Raw genomic sequence first — 16764 nt, 5'->3', positions numbered from 1 at the left:
TTGTGGCCATGGTCAAGGCTCTCATCTCCTTGTGCACACTTCCTCCTTGATGAAATGAAGGGTTAACTTTGGATGATTCTCTTTTCAAACCTGTGAGCCTGCACTGTCGTCTCAATCGGTCTCAAGTTTCTTGATATTTGCTGCCATCACTGTTCTCATGTATTTCTGACTTTCACTATAGATACTACCAGCTCCATAAATTTTGGTGGTTGAGTATATTTAATGATTTACTTGATCATGCAAATCTTTTATATGGCAGTCTGTTTTTTCATTCAGGAACATACATTAGTTGTCACTGCTGTTGGCAGCATTGATAAACTTATCAAATTTAGTTGCAAACTTATTTAGAAACCATGCCATGTACTTGATTCACAACCGAAGAAACAGAACATAGCTAACGCCTAGTGGGCTGCTGTCGGTGGGGTCGCGCAGAGTCGGACACGACTGAAGCGACTTAGCAGCAGCAGCAGCACAACACCTTAATGAGAACAGAGAAACCTGAATTCCAGTTCAAAGTTTAACATTAGCTGACTCTGGGTCTTTGAACAGGTCACTTGTGTTTCAGTTCATTCATCTCTAAAATAAGGGGAAGAGGGAATTCTTTGGTGATCCAGTGGTTGAGACTTTGCCTTCCAATGCAGGGCATGAGAGTTAGATTCCTGGTTGGGGAGCTAAAATCCACATGCTTTGTGGCCAAAACCCCCCAAACATAGAACATAAACAATATTGTAACAGATTCAATGAAGGCTGTTAGAAAATGGTCCCCATAAAATAAGGGGAAGAGACTAAGTAATGTCTAAGATTTCATCTGACATTCAGGTTCTGTCATTTTTTTCCTGTAAATGTTATCATCAAAGTGATAAACAAATTTGCTTAGCATTTTCATAGCCTACTCTTTCTCACGCATTTTTAATCCTCTTTTAATGCAGTGACGTAACACACATTTATTGACCACTTACTGTAAACTAAGCACTCGGAATCAGAAAGTACAAGATTTGAATACAGTTATTACTTAAAAGTGGGCAAATCTTCTCACCTTCTTGAGCCATCTGCAAAATGAAGATAGTAATAGCTGCCTTACAGGGTTGATAAGAGGATTAAATAAGGCAATAAAGTCAATAGCCCAGTTCCTGCCAAATAGAATGGGATTGATATTCTTATTACCAGTGCCTTATGCTGTGCATTTAATTTTATACCATTAATCACAGGGCATATTTAATGGTCTATACAATATAAATATAGTAGAACATCACTTGAGTGTAATAGATTTAGAATTTCAGATGCAATTTTATGTTGATTGAGTTTCTTATCCTTTCTTTTGGAAACCTGGTACAGAAATACTTGTCTCCTCTTGTACTTAGGATTAACTGAAGTTAAAATGAGATAAGGCAAGAAAATTTGCAACATAGTATTTGGCATGTAACACTTGAAGATGTTTGTTTTAGGCAAAACTTCCCTGGTGGCTCAGGCAGTGAAGAATCTGCCTACAATGCTGGGGACCCCGGTTTGACCCCTGGACCAGGAAGATCCCCCGGAGAAGGAAAAAGGCTAACCACTCTAGCATTCATGCCTGGGAAATCCCATGGAAAGGGGAGCCTGGTGGGCTACAGGCCCTGGGGTCACAAAGAGTCAGACACAACTGAAGGACTAACCCAACAACTACCATCTGTGGCAGTTAGGCAAAATTAGTCTAGTTTTGCTCTAGACAAAATTTATCCATGTATTCATTACCTGTGGTGGAGAATTGACTTGAGAATGAGCGGAAATAAACCATCTGGGGCAACAGAAATAAGTTATCTCTTAACCTGAATGTTATTACATAGATAAGTACATAGGTAAAAATTCTTTTAGCTGTATTAAGACATTTCATTGTACTGAACGTAAATTATACCTAAAAATATTCATTTTATCCCAACACATAAATACTATATTAATTTTTATAGCTAGGAAAATATCAGTTAATAATCATATTTTACTAATGCCATAGCTAACATGTTACTCTCATACAATACTTTTTTCAACAATACATAAAAGTGAAAAAGAGCACCATGATTCCTTGAAGCCCCTGGTGCCTGGAAGTTGTTGGAGCAACACTCAGTGGTTCTATGCATTTCACCACCCAGTTGTTTCAATTTGGCACACCATATTTTAGGATATTTATTGCCTGCTTACTTCTCAAATCTATTCTTTCCCCTGGTGCAGACAAAACTGTGCATCATTGAGTATTATTTTTATGAGGGCCTGGTCAAAAGGACCTGATCAATCCTCTGGCCTCTTTCTTCATGTATTTATCTGAGATGAGGACTAACTTATGACTTCTTCCCATCAGGCTTTATTTAGGATCGGGTCTGTAGGATGGAGTGGAAATGGCGGGGGCGGAAGCGGAAGGGACAGCACAAACATATACATACAGTGTGTAAAAATAAAGAAAGGCATCTTTTGTTACAGCTGGTTGCAAAAGAAGTTTCTGCTTGCATGGCTGAAGATGGTATGAGATTAGTGGAGTTGTAGCATTGTCAGGACAAAGACAGGCTGTGTGAGAGGGATCAGTGTGTTTGTTCAGCAGAGCTTTCTCTCCAGTTGTTGACAGATTTAACTGGTGTAATGTCAGGCCTGGCTAACTCCTCCCCACGATTGTCAAGAGGCAGTCTTTGCAGTAGTAAATGGCCATGTGGAGTATACCATGAATTCCCTATTTGTGTAGTAGCTGTAGCTTAGGGTGGAGATTTAATATTGAATGGACTCCAGATTGTCTAAATTGCAATCACAGTGTTTATTTAAATAGCCTATGGGGACCATTAAAGCATTTTAACTTTTGCTCCTATGTTTCTCATGTTATGAAATCTTGAAGCACATGGGGGAGAAAAGGAAAATCCAGCCTTGTAAAAGCATTAGGATGCTAGAAGTTCTCCCTGCTGCCAAAAATGCTTCAAGAGGTTCAGTTCTCTGAGCTCCCATGTAATGTGATGGATGGGATCCTGCTGTGGTCCCTAACTAGGGGATTTTCCTTATGCAGATATACTCATCTGTCACAGTGTAACCACAACTGTCTCAGCTCGAGATCTTTCCCCATATCTGATCTCCACTTGTAAAGCTAAGGTCTGTCCTGATTACAGTTAGTTGTTACAATGCTGCAGCTCTAAAACTGTGCAAAACTCTCTTTTAATCACATGAAAACTGAAAGTCACTCAGTCATGTCTGACTCTTCTCAACACCATGAGCTATAGCCGGCAAGGCTCCTCTGTCCATGGAATTCTCCAGGCAAGAATGCTGGAGTGGGTAGCAATTCCCTGCTCCAGGGGATCTTCCCAACCCAGGGATCGAACTCCGGTCTCCTGCATTGCAGGCAGATTCTTTACCATCTGAACCATCAGGAGCCCCTCATGTAAAATTAAAAGCTTAATAATTTCATGGCAACTATGTGATTAAAAAATTATAATAGCCAGGACATGGAAGCAACCTAGATGTCCATCAGCAGATGAATGGATAAGAAAGCTGTGGTACATATACACAATGGAGTATTACTCAGCCATTAGAAAGAATACATTTGAATCAGTTCTGATGAGGTGGATGAAACTGGAGCCTATTATACAGAGTGAAGTAAGCCAGAAGGAAAAACATCAATACAGTATACTAACGCATATATATGGAATTTAGAAAGATGGTAACAATAACCCGGTGTACGAGACAGCAAAAGAGACACTGATGTATAGAACAGTCTTATGGACTCTGTGGGAGAGGGAGAGGGTGGGAAGATTTGGGAGAATGACATTGAAACATGTAAAATATCATGTAAGAAACGAGTTGCCAGTCCAGGTTCGATGCACGATACTGGATGCTTGGGGCTAGTGCACTGGGACGACCCAGAGGGATGGTATGGGGAGGGAGGAGGGAGGAGGGTTCAGGATGGGGAACACATGTATACCTGTGGCGGATTCATTTCGATATTTGGCAAAACTAATACAATTACGTAAAGTTTAAAAATAAAATAAAAAAAAAATTATTAAGCTTTTAACTAACCCAAGTTCGGTCCCTGGCTCTGGAAGATCCCCTGGAGCGGGGAATTAGAACCCACTCCAGTATTCTTGCCCACAGAATTCCATGGACAGAGGAGCTTTGCGGCCTATGGTCTTGGGGTTGCAGAGTCAGACATGATGGAGCGACTAGCACTTTCACTTTTTCACTTTTACATAGAGAAGAACTATGTCTTTTACTCCTCTGGGAAATCCAGGGTGAAGGTGAAACTCACTTTGGTGTGTGAGGCCATGGATTTGCCATGCAGAGGAAACATGTCCATCTGTTTCTGAAGCAAGACTTTGGAACAGAGAGCATGACTTTAGTTTCCATGCTGTGATTTAAACACAGCACAATTAAAAACACTTCACGGTCATTGTCAAAGGGCTCACAGAAAGGTCTACAGTCAGTTCCCTTCTTTAGGAAGATTTTTCTATTCCTTTGAAGATCCAAAAGCTGGGGTGCATTTGAAGATACTAAGTATTATTTTCTGATTATGGCAGCAGTCTGATCCAAGAGATCTTTCTGAATCACTGAGCTCAATTTTCAACTTAAGAAAAGTCCTTACTAAGTTTCTAGGGCTGTGCTAACTGCCTGGGGCTGTGTTGAAATTGGTCTCTATTCTTGAGGCTCCAACTCTAGGTGAGAGGAAAAGGTACGCCTCACTAGACTAGTTCAGGACACTCTCAGGGCTCACTAGACCAGCCCCTCTGCATCTGTTTGCCTTGTGTTTATAGTGTGATAACAATACCTATCTATCTCAGAAATAAACTGGTGGTTAAGGTGCTAATGTATATGAAAGGCTTTGGCCCTTCTTGAAATAAAAATACTATAGCAGCAGTTTTGCCGAGGGCATGAGAAAATCAGTAGTAGCATTTTGCAGCTAGGCAGTAGCCATTTAACTTGACTCAGATCATGCGCAATTGAAAGTTCTTTTTCATCACAAGTTTTCTGAAATATCTTTTTATGTATCATCTTGATGTATAACTACAGGGTTAATTACTTCCAAATACATCATAATGTAGGAGTACAAATTTTCCTAATATTCTTTACGTTGTTCTTTATTCCACATTAGAATAAAAAGTCCCAGATTTCTTTTGATTCAATGTTCCAAATATTTGGAACAATGTTATCAGTATTTCCCACTGTCCTGTTGTATACTTGCCTCTCATCTCTGATTCTTTTTTTGGAAACATTGTTGACAAAATCCATAAACTTTATAGAAGCCCCGTTTTACCTACTATTTTCCCTTTCTTGTCACAATAAACTTGTTTTTTAAAGAATTGATCCATCGCTTATTTATTCTCAGTTTTAGTTTCCTCTTGCTTTTAACTACCTCTTCTTCACCCTATCCCCTCTCTCTCTATTTCCTAATTGTGTAGGTATTGTGAACTATCCAAAGAAAATAAAAGCTGTATAGAGGGGAGTGAAGAGAATGCTTAATCCATAAAACTGATGATCAGTCTCAGAAGAACAAGAAGCTGACCATATGTCTCCTACTAGAGGGTGATATGAGCTTCCCGGGTGGTACTAGTGGTAAAGAACTCACCTGCCAAAGCAGGAGACTTAAGAAACTGGAGTTCAGTCCCTGGGTTGGGAAGATTCCCTAGAGAAGGGCATGGTAACCCACTCCAGTATTCTTGCCTGGAGATTCCCATGGACGGAGGAGCCTGGCAGGCTGCACGTCCATAGGGTTGTGAAGAGTTGAACATGACTTAGCACATAGAGAGCGATACAGTATATATGACTAATTAGAAGAATCTGTTTGTTTTGAGTTATACTAGATAAGAGTACATATCTTTCTTTTATCTGATATTCTTCTAATTTCCAAAGATATTTTTCCTAGGACTATCATCCTCCAAAAAGGATATTTTAACTTAATATATTGTTGAAAAGCACTAGAGTTTGGGACTAGAGGGGACTCAGAATTACTTTATTTTTCTGGAGCAAACTCTTGGTACTAATACTGTTGATGGTTGTTTTTACTATATTACATTTTGCTGAGCCTGGGGACTGCTTTTGGAAGGTTTAGAAGTATCCAGGGAGGCGCCTGCCACTTTGATTATTCATACCCAGCTCTTTATTTTTATTTGAGACATAAAATAAAAACACACCCTGGCTTCTACTCAACCTCAACTGGCGTTCTTTTTAAAAACAAACCCCAAACTGACCAAATGGCAGCAATACAAGTTTTTCTGAGAGTGACTCATCGTTCATGTCAATCAGAGTTCATTTATGGAAGCATTAAATTCTAGTGCCGGCCAGGCCACCTTTAGCCAAGTTAAAATGGGATGGGATTTGGTAGGCTTGGAACAGAGGACCGAAAGGAAAACCAGGGTGATGCTGTGACTCAGAAAGTGACTCTCTTCCTTCTGAATCAGAACCGAGGTAGAATCAGTTCTCTCGGGAAGATGGCAACCTTTAGGTGAAAGGTTAAATGGAATCTCTGACCACCTATGTTCATCTTGTTGTTGGTTTTAACTCTGTGCCATTTTGGATAATTGCTTACTCTTCACCTTTTCCCCCATTGCTTAGTTGCAAATAAGAGTAATTTTTTCCTTTCTGTGTGCCTTAAGACATTTTTAAGGGTGACTGTGAACTTTTAACCACTGGTACGTTTTATACCAGAGGTGGTTTTGTTTCTGTGATGTGTTAACTGATTTCTGCAAAAATGTACCACAGTTCTGCTCTTCTGATAAACACTGAAAAATGTTTCTGTAGATACTTACCCTCTGGAATTTGCTGCTTATTCTATTTATGTGCAAACAACATCAATTCTAGTTTCCACACTTTTTTGTTCATTCTTTTTCTTAGTATTTCTCAGTTCAGTTCAGTCGCTCAGTCATGCCCCACTCTTTGTGACCTCATGGACTGCAGCATGCCAGGCTTCCCTGTCCGTCACCAACTCCTGGAGCCTGTTCAAACTCATGTCCATCGAGTTGGTGATAACCATCCAACCAACTCATCCTCTGTCGTCCCTTTCTCCTCCTGCCTTCAATTTTTCCCAGCATCAGGGTCTTTTCCAATGAGTCAGTTCTTCATATCAGGTGGCCAAAGTATTGGAGCTTCAGCTTCAGCATCAGTCCTTCCAATGAATATTCAGGACTGATCTCCTTTAGGATGGATTGGTTTGATCTCCTTGCAGTGTAAGAGACTGTCAAGAGTCTTCTCTGATACCACAGTTCAAAAGCATCAATTCTTTGGCTCTCAGCTTTCTTTGTGGTTCAACTCTCACATCCATACATGACTACTGGAAAAACCATAGCTTTGACTAGATGGACCTCTCGCTCTATTTTACTTCCAAAATGATTTTACAGGGATTAATTGTGTTAGAAAGCACTTATTGATCACCTATTATGTGTGTCTACTTCATCTTTTTTTTCACTATGTCTTTATCAGAAGCTCTTGGGTTGACCAAAAATTTGTTTGGGTTTTTCCATAATATGTTAAAGGAAAACTGGAATGAACTTTTTGGCCAACCCAAAATTTAGACTGTTTTTACAGTTTTTAATATTTGATTGATTTCTTTGTTGTTGTGTTCAGTTGTTAAGTCATGTCTGACTCTGTGACCTCATGGACTGTAGCCTGCCAGTCTACTCTGTCTTCCACTGTGTCCCAGGGTTTGCTCAAATTTATGTCCATTGACTTGGTGATGCTACCTAACCATTTCATCCTCTGCCACTTCCTCCTTTATTAAATTAATTTAGTAGATTGATTTCTACTTTATGCCATCTTAAAGTTCAGGATTTTATTAAATCTTCCAAATACGTACATTTATCAAATTGTGTGTGTGTGTTTTTTTTCTGTATTGACTCTTTTTAGTAAATAAGATCAAATTTTAAGAACACTCTACATTTCTCAGCCCTCCATATCAACTGATAATCAGGAGAGGGTTTATATCTTTTTGGCAAATTCATATGGTTGGTTCATTACAGAATTACGACCATTTTAATCCCCAGCACATTTGTTCATTCTGTATTTATTCTTTTAATGCACAATTCTTGAAATCCTGTTATGTATATTTAGGTTATAAGTTCCTTGAGGTATTATCATACTTTTGGAAGGAAAAAATAAAGGGATGCATGGATTGATAAGCATAGCCCCTTCTTAGGAGCACAGCTCCTTTATAGTGAAGTTGACTATGTCCTCATCCTACTCCAAATTAATTCAGGATTCATGTGGTTTTGTAATTATAGGTACTGAGCCTTTGTGTTGTTGGCAAAGGAGAGACAGAAAAGGTAAGGATTGATGCTCCGTGGAAATCAAGGGCCTGGGACTGAGGTGAGGAGATGGGAACGTTGACGGTGGTCATTGCGGGCAACTGACAATTTAAAGTCATGGACTTTGGCATGGAACCTATTTAGTGATTAATCATTTTGGAGGTATCTGTCCCCAGTCTTTATCTTATTAGCTTGAATATTCTCAAATCTATCATCATGTGTACCAAGAGTTGATTAGAAGCAAGTGGCTTGCCTGTGGAAACTGGACTTCTGATCTTTGATTAGCAAGAACGTCACTACTACACAACATCCATATGGTTCTTGCCTTTTTCATGTCATTGTATTTGATACCTGCAACTGGTTAGTTCCTCTTCCTTCATCTTCAAGGGGTTGGAAGACACTGAGTAATCAGACCTGGAGTCCAGAACAAGCAGCTAGTCGAGATCAGGTTCTTGAATTTAATCTCTCCGCCAATCCATTGTCGTTATTATGGTAACTGCACACGAATCTGACCATTGCATACCCTCTAATCCCCAAACTATTATACCCTTTTGTTCCTCATTGCAAAGCAAATTGCCATTCTTCATCAGGGAGGCTTTTCTATGCAACTGGGTTTAATTTTAAAATTAAAGCATTTGGAAATTAAGGATAATTACCTTCCAGTTTTCATTTTCAACCTCAGCTTAAAAATTAGTATCTCAGAGGAATGTGTATGAAATCTCTTTAGCTAATAGCCTATATTTGTGCCCTGTGTCCCTACACTCTTCTGATAAAGAGAACTTAGGCTATAAACTCTGTCATGTGAACACATCCTTATGTATTAACAGGCATATTTTAAGAGTGCAACCCTTCTGAGATGTGAGTTCTTGAGTCATGAGTAAGTCATGAGCCCTGAGCAAGTTCATATATATATATATATATATATATATATATATATATATACACACACACACACATATTCATTGTTCTATATAACAAATATTTATTGAGCATACCCTTTTTGAGTCCAAGGTATAGTAGAGCACAAAGTGAGGTCCAAAACCATAGGAAGACAAAGACAATAGCCTTGTAATGTTTTAAGGAAAAATAAAGCACATTTAATTTTATTATGGATGCAACTTTATTTATAATTATATTATCTTACACTTCTTGTTACTATAAATTTTTTTAGGATTTCTCATTGTTTTAATGTTATATTTTTATGTATTTAAAAGCAGTTTGTAAACTATAAAAAGCTGGATATATAAAACATATGAGTTAAGAGCACACAACTTTCATTGGAACTGATCTTGTGCCATAGCTACTGGATTTTCAAAAGTGAATTTAAAATATACTATCCCAGTGTATACAAGAGTTATCTCAAGTGCTTGAAATATTGCATTACAATCTCTTTGGATGAGGTTTGGGAGCCTGTAATTTTAACAAACAAACTAGCCAACTCTAGTGCTGGCTGTGGGAGGACCACACTTTGAAAAATGCCATATTAGAGTTTATCAGAGGGGGGCTTGGAAGGGCCCCTCTGAGAATTGAATGCGTCTCTCTTGTTGGTGCCTCCAACTCAGCAGCTGACATTGGTGATGCATTCAGTTTTTTTAGGCCATCCATTTGCTAGGTACAAGCACTGTGGAGATAAGTAAGTCGTGGACCCTGAGCTCAATGATCTCACAGTTTATATACACCATCCTAGACTTCTCTGCCATTTTATAACTAGTTGTCATGCTATCCTGTGGCATTTTCCATTTATCTACTATTTATATACTTATATATTACTACATTGCCACATTGATCCTGGATGCGTGAGTTTTTCAAAATTACACATAGTTGTCATTACAGATGAAAACAGAGGCTCAGGGAAAACTAGTTATGTTGGCCAACTTCTGGTTATGTAGAGCAAGGATGTGGCAGAGCTCGATCCTCTGATTCTAAGTACAGAGTTGTTTTTTTTTTTTTTCACTTCATTGCATGTGTGTGCCTTGTGAATATGAGTTTAGAATTCAGGGTATTTCTTTACCTCTCACAGGTATATCGTAATATTCAGAAATTCTTCAATCTGTGTGCAGGTTGTTAGTGCCATGTTCCCAGCCACTGAAAAATGAACTCATTCAGTATCCTTAAGTAAAGCCAGATGGCTCCATTGAGAATGGCAAGGATCTCTTGTAAATAGGATTACTTGTACATTCCAGAAACTCATGACAACTGACACATGAACTAATACTAGGAAATAACGTATAGACTTTCTGGGAGGGAGCCAAACTTTGACCACCTCCACTTGAAATGTTCCTCACATTAGAGACTCTGCTTAGTCTTAAGTAGTGCCATTGCTAAAGTTTATTTTTTGATGTACTACGTCTAACTGTTATTTGTCTGTTCATTCACTCATTCAATAAACATTTACTGAGCACTAATTGTATACCAGAACAGGCCAAGTCACTAGTTATAAAATCATGAATGAGACATGTTCCCTACCCAAATATGAAGCAAACTATATGTAATGACTGCAGAGGCGTGAATAAGGGTCTTTTCTATGATTTCTCAATTCTGACAGTTACCAGTGGAAATACTGGTTGGAGAAGTGAGTGTGTGGGTGAATTCTTCAGGAAGGGTTGAAATTTGTTATAGCTACGCATCTGGCAGTACTTAAGAATTATGCATGATTTCATGTTTCCATGGGCACACGGTACATTATAACACATTATGTAATAGGCTGGTTGATAAAGCACTTTAAAATAGTATAACATTGTGCCTCTCTTCCCTCATCCTTAAATCACTGTACACACATCAGTTCTCACAATATTATTCCTAGGAGTTGTTGTGAGGATGTTTTTATTATCAGTCATCGCTGTGGTAACATCAGTCCAGAGCTGAAGAAAGTGAAATGCAAAATAACTTGCCCAGGGCCACTCTACGAAAGATTGGCAGCATCGCATCCCATAATTCTCTTTCATTTTCTGAGTCTCAGAATTTCTTTGAAGGACTTGCTAGCCTGGATATTTTGTTTGTTTATTTTCCTATAACTTAGCATGGTGCTTCATATAAGGAGTAGAATTTTCTGTGGGTGGCCCACTGGCAAGCTCTTAACTCTTCAGGGCCTTGTCTTGAGGAAGATATGGTTCCCACTCTTCTACTTTTTCCTACAGAGAAACCATAGTTGAAGAGCTCTGGTCTGTATACTAAGGAGATAGGTCTTTGTGGACTTGAGTTTCAAACTTTGTAGAATACTCATCAGTTTCTGTCACTCAGCAACATTTAAAGCCATTGATATTTAATCAGTTGTCCAGTTAGTTTCTTTTCTGTAAATATCTGCCTTATTCTGACAGCATCTAGCATTCTTTAGCACAGACCACAAGCTAACAATGTTGAAGATCAACTGTGCTAAAACCAGAAGGAGAAATCAGAACTAAAGGTGAAGATCTTTTCAGACTTGATTCCACTCAATGCTTCTTAGCTATGCAGTAGAGAAGCCTGAAAGAAAAAAAAAAAAGCATTTCAGAGTCAGAGAAAAATTTCTTTGCTCAGGCAGGTCAAGTCAGTTACTTTTCCCTTTCCTGTTGCTGTTTCACATCAGTTTACCAACTGCACAGTCAGGAAGTGAGTCTATCTTTTAGACTAGACTTTTAGACTATAGTTGAGAAGCCTGTGATGTATGACTTGGTGCGCATATGAGGATGTCATTTGATGAAAATTAGTTGATTCAACTCTTATAATATTCGTTTGCTTCTTGAATATATCTTTAAGTTTTTTTCTCTCTCAAACTGCTATATTAAAAAAGAACAAAACTCCCGTTCGAACACAACAATTATTTGAAACCATTTTCCACAGAGCAAGAGAATACTTTATATAGTAATGAGTAGCAAGCCGTGTTTTAATGTTCGCATGATTGACGCAGTGGTTCACAACAGTTCCTCTGGAACCATTCTTGCTTCTTACATTATAAGTAAAGTCTGTTCAAAGAAGGGAGCAGAAGAAAGAAAGTTTCTTTTCTGGCAGGTTGGTGCAATGGGTATATGGCAACCATATAAACCTCAAGTGACTCAGTTATTACAAGGGACCTAATTACTGACCTTAGACTTTTGGGTGACACTGAATACCTTTCTTAGGACCAGATTGCTTAGCTTTTTGCAAAAAAGTTCCTGTTTAGAGTTTTGCACAAAAGTTGTTGCTGAGAGTGCAGTAGTAGCGAGATGAAGTGGGGTCTTGGTTTTTATAAAATGTTATTTCTATCTGGATAGTCATTTGGATGTGAGACTGAGTGTTACGACTACGGCATGGGCACAGTGATAACTGGTTCTGGCTCCTCTGCAGGCACAGTGAGGCCAGTTGGAAATACTAACACAGATTAGAAAGCAAGACAAGCTGACTTTTGGTGTTAACCTTAATACTTGAGATGTTGTTCAGTCACTAAGTCATGTCTGACTCTTTGTGACTCCATGGACTGCAGCATGCCAGGCTTACCTTTCCTCACTATCTCCTGGAGTTCGCTCAAACTCATGTCCTTTGAATTGGTGATGCCTTCCAACCATCCCATCCTCTGCTGCCCCCTTCTCCTCCTGTCCTCAATCTTTTCCAGCATCAGGGTCTTTTCAGTGAGTCTGCTCTTTGCATCAGGTGGCCAAAGTATTGGAGCTTCAGCTTCAGTAGCAGTCCTTCCAATGAATATTCAGGGTTGATTTCCCTTAGGATTAACTGGTTTGATCTCCTTGCTGTACAAGGGACTCTCAAGAGTCTTCTCCAGCACCACAATTAGAAAGCATCAATTCTTTGGCACTCAGCCTTCTTTTATGGTCCAACTCTCACATCCATACATGACTGCTGAAAAAACCATCACTTTGACTATGTGGACTTTTGTCAGCAAAGTGATGTCTCTGCTTTTTAATACGCTATCTAGGTTTGTCATATGTGTACACACATGTTCATGCTCAGTCATGTCCAGCTCTTTGCAACCTTATGGACTGTAGCCCATCAGGCTCCTCTGTCCATGGAATTTTCCAGGCAAGAATACTGGAGTGGGTTGCCATTTGCTCCTCTAGAGGATCTTACTGACCCAGGAATCGAACATAAGTCTCTTGTACCTCCTCACTGGCAAGCAGATTCTTTAACACTGTACCACATGGCTTGTCATAGCTTTTCCTAAATGCTTAGTACTACTTAAAAGTTATCCCTCTATTACTTGCTTATACCTGATAAACTGAACCAAGGTGATTTTTTTTTTTTTTACTCCAGTCGTGGTTTTCATCCAAGATACTCAGTTTTGGTAAGGAAACCTAACAATAGTAATAACTAAAATGACAAAGAAAACATCCAACCTTCACCGTGCATGTGTGCTTGGTCATATCCGACTCTTTGCGACCCTATGGAATGTAGCCTGCCAGGCTCCTCTGTCCATGGGATTCTCCAGGCAAGAATACTGGAGTGGGTTGCCATGCAACCCAGTGATCAAACCTGCATCTCCTGCATTGGTGGATATGTTCTTTACCACTAGCACCACCCAGAAAGCCCAGCCTTCACTGAGTACTTGCTAATTACAAGTATCTTAAGTTCTTCACATACATTGTCTCTGTGAGGTGATTTATTACCCTGAGCTGGTTGTAGGTGACAGAAACCTAATTCAAATATGCTTGAAGGAAAGGGAGTGTTGTTAGTTCACATAAGTGTGTGTTTCACAAACTGCCTAGCTTTAGGCATGGTCATTTCAAGGTTTATGTGCTCTTCTTATCTCTCACCTTTCTTTGCTTTTCTCTGTGATGGCTTCAGTTTTAGACAGGCTTTTGTGCATATGACCTAAAAAGTTAAAGCTTCTTTCCTCATAATTCTATCAGCATTCCCACATAGGTCATCTGTTGGTTCTGCCCGTATACTGAGTCCGCACCTGAACCCATTTTTGTGGGTGAAAAGATAAAATGCATTTTTTTTTTTTTTTGGCCAAGGCATAGTTTGAGAATGAGGGACCGGTTGTTTCCCACAGGGAAAAAGAAAAAAAAATTAATGTGAAGTTGCCAGACAGGTCAAAATAATTAATCTCCATGACATCATAGCAGTATCATTTTTTCTTATTCCCAAATATAAGAACATTGCCCAAGGTCACAGAGCAAATATATGGGGGGTATGGACTATAACCCCATCTGTGTGATGCCAACGCCCATGTACCCACAAGACACATAACAAGGTTGAGAGTATAAGACTAGAGGGAGACGGTCTAGGTGTGATTCTGACTCCACCTACCACTTACTAGAACTGTGCCTTGGGGAACAAGGTAGTCTTATCAAGTCTTTGTTTCATTACCTATAAAATGAGGATAATAATTGTATCTACTTCATAGGGCAAGACTGTGAAGATTAAGCGGCATCAGTGAATGTAGAGTGTTCTGCAGAGTTCCTAACACATTCTAAGTGCTCAGTACATGGTGGCTAGTATGACAGTGTTTTGTTTTCTTGTTTTATTTACCACAAAACTGTAATTTAAATTATCAGCTGTTTTGACTTCATGTTTAGTTGCTCATTTACTCTAGGTAAAAAAAATGGATTAATAAACCCAAGCCATCACCTGATTAAAACTCCACATTTCTTCCATTACTTAACATCGCCAATTCCATACACTTAATTTATTTTTGAAATATTTTTGATATTACTTTAGTAGTCTGATACGATGAACTCTTTTACTATTGCTTGATGAAGCAGTAAGTTTGTACAGAAAGGGAACCACATTTGTTATGCACCTGAAACTAACACAGTGTTGTAGATTAACTCTGAGTAGTGAAAATGTTAGTCGCTCAGTCATGTCCGACTCTTTGCGACCCCATGGACTAGCCCACCAGTATCCTCTGTCCGTGGAATTCTGCAGGCAAGAAACTGGAGTGGTTGCCATTTCCTTCTCCCTGGCACCTTCCCGACCCAGTGATCGAACCTGGGTCTCCTGCATTGCACGCACATTCGTTACTGTCTGAGCTACCAGGGAAGCCCCCAAATTAATTCTACTCTATTATAAAATGAAAATTTAAAACAAAGGGAGGACCACATTTTTTTCCTCTACTGTATGTTTCACTGTACTTAGAACTTTGTGTATACAATGTAGATATTTGTTGATTTCATTTATTATTTTTCTGTACTTTTGATTATGGCTGTATCTTGAAAGAGCCCTCATAGGAAATTAGTAGGCAAGATGTGGTCCCTTTTCCTTGAAATTTATAGGTGAATCCAGATTTGAGGGTGAGGCTGGGAATCAGATACCAGAAATCTGTGGGAAGAGAGGGCATGCCCCTTCCCCAGGTGCAGAGGCCAGCAGAGAAGACTCCTTGGGCTTCTAAGGAGTCCATCCAGCTTTCCTTGCATGTCTACCTCATTTTCAAATAAAATTAAGGCAGCATGGTGAGAATAGAATCTTCTTTAGCAAATCCATTGAAAATCAAACTTTGAACTAGGTAAGTAGAGTTTTCTAAATTGTTTCAACGATTTGCAATGCCTCAGTGCCAAATGTGGGCTTTTTTATCTGAGAGGAAGAAAACAAGCTACTTAGCAAGATCACTCTTCTAACCACCAATCTAGCCTGTTTCCTTTTAAGATAATTAAAGATTTCGGTAATATGGGAGTGTTTTGAATATGGATTTACTATCAATATCACACAGGAGAGCTGATTTCAGAATAAGGTGCAATTTAATGCCAGCATTTCAATATTTAAATGTCTTAGAGATTAGACTATAATGATAAATATGATATGCATATAGTATTTGTATATATATGTATAAAACATTGTATATAATTACAGAGAGACTACTTCTGTAGCAAGTGATAATTTTAAACTCCTTAAATGTTATAATAAAGTGAAACAGCATAGTTAGATTAATGAAGTGTTTCTTGAGTCTTGGTTATAGACTATTCAAAAAGGAAGCACATATTTGACATATAGTCTCACAAGAATCATGAAAGGCTCTTTGACATTTGTCTTCACATTATTGGATCCTCCCATCAGAAGAAGTGACTTGAACAGAGCCTTAGACAAAGCTATTTAAACCACCTTTATTTATTTATTTTTTAAGGAGTTTATAACAGCAACCTGGTCAAGGTTCAAGGTCATGTGCTCTTTTCATGTGGTAAAATACTTTGGCTACTTTCTAAAGTGTAGCATTTGGACTGGCAGCCTAAAGGCTAAAAAGCCTATATCTTTTAACCAGCATAAGACAATAACTATTCCCTCTATATTTACAGAATTTTTTTTTTCTTTACAAAAGTAATAACACTAGGTAAACAACAAAGTGCTGCTGGCATTTTGGAGTTTTCAACTAATTTCTCAGCAAAGGAAATATACTGTGCCCCGGTTGTATTTAGTGTAAAAGTAAGAGGAACATCCTTGAGACAGAAGCGATTTTTCTAGTAGGTTACCTACAAGGATATATATTGATTTCTATTGGTAGTACTGGCTTCTGCCTACAGATGTACATTGTGTCCAGGGGTTTAGAAAACAGAGCTTTTAATTCTTTGTAAATAGTAGCATTGTATGAGAGGGGACTTTTTTTTTTTTTCACTGCAACTACAAAAAA

The 16764-nt window shown here is 38.7% G+C and overlaps 1 protein-coding gene across 7 annotated transcripts in view; it reads left to right on the top strand.

Annotated features, from left to right (window-relative positions):
* SOX5 (SRY-box transcription factor 5) overlaps nt 1–16764 on the top strand; it is a 1177820-nt gene that overhangs the window by 566949 nt on the left and 594107 nt on the right. For 6 of the 7 annotated variants that reach the window (XM_070371195.1, XM_070371198.1, XM_070371200.1 and 3 more), the window contains one exon: nt 8211–8252. The exons of the other annotated variant lie outside the window; for it this stretch is intronic. The gene's annotated coding sequence lies outside the window, so the exon portion shown is untranslated. The remainder of the gene's footprint in view (nt 1–8210; nt 8253–16764) is intronic. 7 annotated transcript variants of the gene reach the window in all.

The sequence above is a fragment of the Bos mutus genome, chromosome 5 (genome assembly GCF_027580195.1).
Source record: "Bos mutus isolate GX-2022 chromosome 5, NWIPB_WYAK_1.1, whole genome shotgun sequence".
In the NCBI taxonomy this organism is placed as follows: domain Eukaryota; kingdom Metazoa; phylum Chordata; class Mammalia; order Artiodactyla; family Bovidae; genus Bos; species Bos mutus.
This window is presented reverse-complemented; position numbering and strand designations above follow the sequence as displayed.